A 5,427-nucleotide genomic window follows, 5' to 3' on the forward strand; every position below is an offset into this window, starting at 1 on the left:
CCCTGTGTCCTCAAGAGGAAGGACTATTTTCAAGGCTCTTTTATATGTGTCAGGAAACTTGATTCTACTTGGCTCATATCATAATTGATCAATTGATATCCTGAGATGTTAATACCTGGATAAGTTGGTATAGGGGTGGATTTCTTTAATTAATAAATAGCCACCAATCCAGTTCAGTAAGAACCATTGAGTGTAGTTGATAACAGGTCAGGAAGTGAGACAGTTTTTCATATTTGACTCTTGCTGTTTTGATGTGAAAACATACATGGCCAGTTGACATTCTACAGACCCACTTTTATCTTGCAGTTTGTTGTGTATCCATTTTAATCAATAGAATATGCAGTTGGTCTTCAGGAAACATGTGGGAATCAAAGAAGGCACCTCCAGTTTGCTTCATTCTCCTTCAAACTTTCAGCCTGTGTTTACTGATAGTGGAATACATTGGTTAATCACTGCAAATGAAACAATTATTTGTCTCAAGTTTATTCTGCAACATCGTTACTCTTTTTTATGTTTTTTTAACAATGGCTATTAATAACATTATGATTATTTTTTGATACATAATGCCTACATTACCTCACATGATTATTGAGAAGATGGAATTAAATATGCCCTTAGGAAGTGCTGTTGATCTAAGTTATCAGAGTATGGATTGGCAGCAAGGGTGGACAAAATATAGGACTGAGAAGAGAGTGAGAGGGGCTTTACACTTGAGAACTGGGGGTCCAGAAAAATTGAGATTCAGGAGGCAAAGCACAGCATAAAAATATGTGGAAAAGAATGTAACTCATTAGAGACAGATAGGTCTTGTTCTGACTTCCTTTTCTGCTGCTTTATTATCTGTGTGATCTTGGGCAATTAACCTTCCTTGGTCTTAGTCTTCTCAGCTGTGAAAGGGGATCTCTATCTCAGAGTACTGTTGTAAAATTTCAATGAGATAATGCTGAGTAAACTTAAAGCGCTTGTAACAAAGTAGACACTCGTAACCCATAGTGTGGTGGCCGCTCTGAGATGTCACCTATGGTCCCACCTCCTGGTGTTCACGCCTCTGCCCAGTTCCTTCCCATGTTGTACCTGAGTTGGTTTGGGCAACAATAAAATATAGCAGAAGTATCACTTCTGAGATTAGGTGATAAAAAGATTGCTGTTTTCATTTGAGGTTCTCTGTCTCTCTCCATATCACTCACCATGGGAGAAGCCATGTTGTTGCAGTCCCAGCGAGAGGCCGGTGTGCTGAGGAACTGAGGCTTCTTGCCAACAGATCTCTGCTTGAGTTTGGAAGCAGATCCTCCAGACCCAGTCATGCCTCAGACAACTGCAGACCCAGCTGACACTGACTGCGGTCTTGTGAGAGACCACGAGCCTGAACCACTGAGCTAAGCTGCTCTTGAATTTTTGACCAACCTAAACTGTGAGGTAACATGTATCAATACTTCTCCTTTAAGCCACTAAGTTTGGGTTAATTTGTTTTGCAGCAATCAGTCACTAATACACATAGTCATTATTTTGAAGATCTGGGAAGTGAGGGTTAAAATCTAAACTAAGTTAGGACTAGTGGTCGGGGGTGAGAATTTGAGGTGGGTTTGGGAGTGAGAAGGAAGTTTAAGCACTGATTTCCTAAGCCCGTTTATACTTTGTTATCTATTGGAGGGCTCTAAGCCGGGAACTCGTAACTGGTGTGTTGTGAATTGGTTATATAGAGATATTGACTCTTCTCAGTCCTTTGGTAGTTCGGTGAGGTCTCTGGAGCCTGGATTCTTGGGGCTGGTCACCTCTGGTGATGAGAAGCCTTCTTCCTTTATGCTTGTGTTTCATACAATATTATTATTTTCTAGATGTGCCGTCATGTGAAACAGTTGGACAGCACTGACATTTATAAGACCAGTATATATTTGCTTTGGGTACAGAGATATGAGACCAATAACTTCATATAAAACATGAATTGTGAAAGTTGGACTAAGTCAGGATCAGAGTCCTATGGTCCCCTAAGGTCTATAAATGGGGATTCAAAGATCCCATAAACAACACGAAATTTTATTCTGTGTGTGTCTGCTGCTGTGCTGTCATGTGTGTTTATATATTTCTCAGAGGCCAAGTTTTATTCCTTTTAGCAGGTAAGTCCATAAGCCAAAAGAGATTAAGGGCCACCACAGTACATGCTTAATAAGGCCCTTTCCAGCTCTTAAATTTCTAGAATTCTAGATCTAATGGGATTGGGCTATAGAAGATCACTTTCTCATTCAAGGTCAGACAGAGCAACTATAAAATTCTAGGGTAAACACTTTGGGACCAGTTTTGAGGCTTGTTATGTTTTCTCATAGTGTAGGGTTAAGAGTATGAGCTCTGGATCCACACTGCCTGGATTTGACTGAGTGACCTTGGGGAAGTGACTTAATCTTCCTGTGCCTCAGTTTCCTCAATTATACTAGCAATTCTATCCATTACACAGGATTGATGTGATATTACATGAGCTATCCCATGTAGGGTGCTTAGAACTGTGCCTGCCTGGCATGTATTCAGTGCTCAATAATGTTTGTCATGATTATTATTATTGCTTCTGGCCCCTGGATCCAGACTTCCACCTAATTGCTCAAATGCTTGAAATCAGATTGGATTAAGGCTTCCTGCCTCCACAGCGGGACTGGGTTATTGTGGCCAAAGGCTGCGACTCTGCTGTCCCTTTCCATTCTTTTGCTTGAGGAGGTATCTCCCTAGAAGATAGATAAATCTTTGGTAGTTATTTGTTCATTTTACCCACACTTGGCAAGAACAGGCAGAGGCTGTTTTTGACCTCTATAGGTCTCAAATTCTTCTTTGTAAAATGAAAGGGTTGGACTACATGCCTTCTAAGGTCTCTTTCAGTTATAGTAATCTGTGAATTTATGAATAATAGAGAGAATGCACCAGTAGGTGACATTAGCGGTAAAGTGGAGTAAGGGGTAACCAGTACAAATGCATTTTCGAGTTTAAAAAAATGCTCTGGACATTTTGATGAAAACTTGGCTTCCAACGCTATCTAAGAATATATCGCATATGAAACAAATCTAGTTTCTGGAAAAATGAGAATTATCTTAATAATTATGTTATTAAAACTTTATTAGATTTTGATACAAAATTCCATGTTCTATGTCATGACGATTACCTATCTATACCTATGTCTATGCCTCCATATGCATATAGTTATATACAGCTACCATATTAAAGAAAATTTAAAGCATTGTTCATGAACAAATTTAATTTGCTGAAACATTAATAATATTAAAATTAATATTTTCATCCAACAGTCTTACTTTTCATGTATTTTTTTCAAAAAGTAAAGCAACTGCTGTGGAAATGAAAGACTCAAATTGCTAAAAATGTGTCGGGGCCAATAAATAAAGTTTTAGGAAGGCAATTAAAAGATTATAAGTAAAAAGGAATACCTCAGATAAAGTAGATAACTTCAGCTTCCCTCTTGTCAGTATTACCATGGTTTAAGAAAATAATGCCACAAAACTGACAGCAGAGGTCCTCAGTCCCATAGTTTTTCAATTCTATTGGAACTCTCCCTATGGCACTATAACAAACTGATTTCAGGGACTCATTTGCTTACTTTGGATAACTAATCACAATGAATGGCCTACAAGCTTAAACTATTAATGGAAAAGAATATATTTAAATAAAAAATACATTTAATATGTACAACAGTGTATAATATGTTGGAAAACACTATACAGATACAAAAGAACAAGGGAGTAAAAGTGTAAGTTACATGTTTTTAAATAGTTGGTTAAAGGTAGAGAATGGTGAGGAAAAGACTAAACCGTTATGTACAGGTCTCATTTTTTATCTTTTCAGCTTTATTCTTTCGTCACTTTGAACTATTATTATATTTCTGGGAGAAAAAGAAAACAAAAGTATTTATATAGGACCTTCTTAGGCTAAAACTTTGGAATAGTCCTTTTTCTTTCTTTCTTTTTTTTTTTGCTGCAAAAAGCTTTATTGTTTCCATTTGGTCTAAGGCTTGAGAGAGGGCTCCAGGGTGATTAAAAAGCTACCTAGTGGCTGCAGGGCGGGGCTTCAGGCAGAAGTCCTGACACCGGAGGGGATTTTCAAAGGCTGCTGGGCTCCAGAGGCTCCTAGTCGTGCTTGAGGCTAAGCCTTTGGAAGAGAACTCGCCCAGCCCTGCCTGGGGACCAGCCATTCTGAGGAGGTTGGTCAGGTGGTCGCTATCTTCTTGATAAGTTTCACCTCCTCATCTAGGAAGTGGTTTCCAGGAAGTCAGAGAGGTGGTGGCCTGGGGGGCAGAACCCAGGGCATGCAGATCCAAAAGGGCCAGGTTCGGGTTCTTCTCCATGAGAATGGCAGCTTCCATAGCATCCTGGGTTTTACCCCACTCATCTTGAGAAGGCTTCTCCACGCCCTGGAAGAGGGCACGGCAACTGCACTGGTTTTGCATTTTCAAGAGACGCTCAGAGCCCTCGTGCTTCTTCTCAGCCAATTCGTGGAAAAAGCGGCACCCCCCCCCACCACCCCCACTCTAGAGCCACATCATCACAGTCAAAATAGAAACCCAGAGAGAGAAGTAGGTGTAGGGGGCCCGCAGATGCATGTTGACCAGGCTGTTGACAATGGCCTCCACCTTGGTGGAATAACTCTGACTAATCTGGGAGCTCATGATTGATTGGTAAAATGGAGTTAAGCTCAAAAATTGGTATTGGCGTTCCCAGTGGCCAAGGATAGCTGAGTGGCTGATTCTGAAAGTTGTGACTGGAAGAAAGGTTGGAGGGTGGTCGAAGGCTGGAGCAACGGGCATCCCTGGGTCTGTTCCGTCCAAACACTGTTGAAGCAAAAGACAGATACGTGGGACCCCTGAGCGCACCCCATGTGTTTTTCATTAAAGATGAATTTTAAAGAGGAAACAAAACAGAACTAAAAATAACTAATGGGCGTTTATTGCTCTCTGAAATAAAGTCCTTTGAGTTGCCAGTCCTCCTATTTCTTTTCTGTCTTTACACTGAGATATCACAGTAAATTCTCTTAAGGAAATTGTCAATAGGATGACCACCAGGGAAACTTGGGCATCTCTTTTGATAGCCCTTACTAGTTTCCTGGTGTTGTGCTAGGACTGTGTTGTGACAATATGTGCAAAATATCAAAAACCAACATCTTATCAGAAGAAGAAAATCAAATTTCAAGACAATGGTGAAGGCTCAGTCTTTTTGGGCCTCAGCTTCCTAATCTACATAATGCTTGAAGGTGTGGCTGTGTTTGTGGAGGGCATGAGTTAGGGAGGGCAGGTACACTAAAAGACCCACGAGTGGCAGGCAGATTGAGCAGATATTATCTCATGGCCAAGAAGAAACATAATAGAAGTCAGATACAAAGGAAGAAAAGATTCGAAGGAGGAAATTGTGATAAATACAGTAAGTCCCCTACATATGAACA

General features: G+C 40.3%; 1 pseudogene across 1 annotated transcript; it reads right to left on the bottom strand.

Moving 5' to 3' along the window:
* Positions 1 to 4,118: 4,118 nt before the first annotated feature.
* On the bottom strand, positions 4,119 to 4,657 carry LOC309821038 (ferritin light chain-like; annotated as a pseudogene). Its single transcript has one exon. The product of its transcript is annotated as a ferritin light chain-like (transcript).
* Between the last annotated feature and the right edge of the window lie 770 nt (positions 4,658 to 5,427).

Source organism: Grampus griseus (assembly GCF_964374135.1).
Source record: "Grampus griseus genome assembly, chromosome: 3".
NCBI lineage: Eukaryota > Metazoa > Chordata > Mammalia > Artiodactyla > Delphinidae > Grampus > Grampus griseus.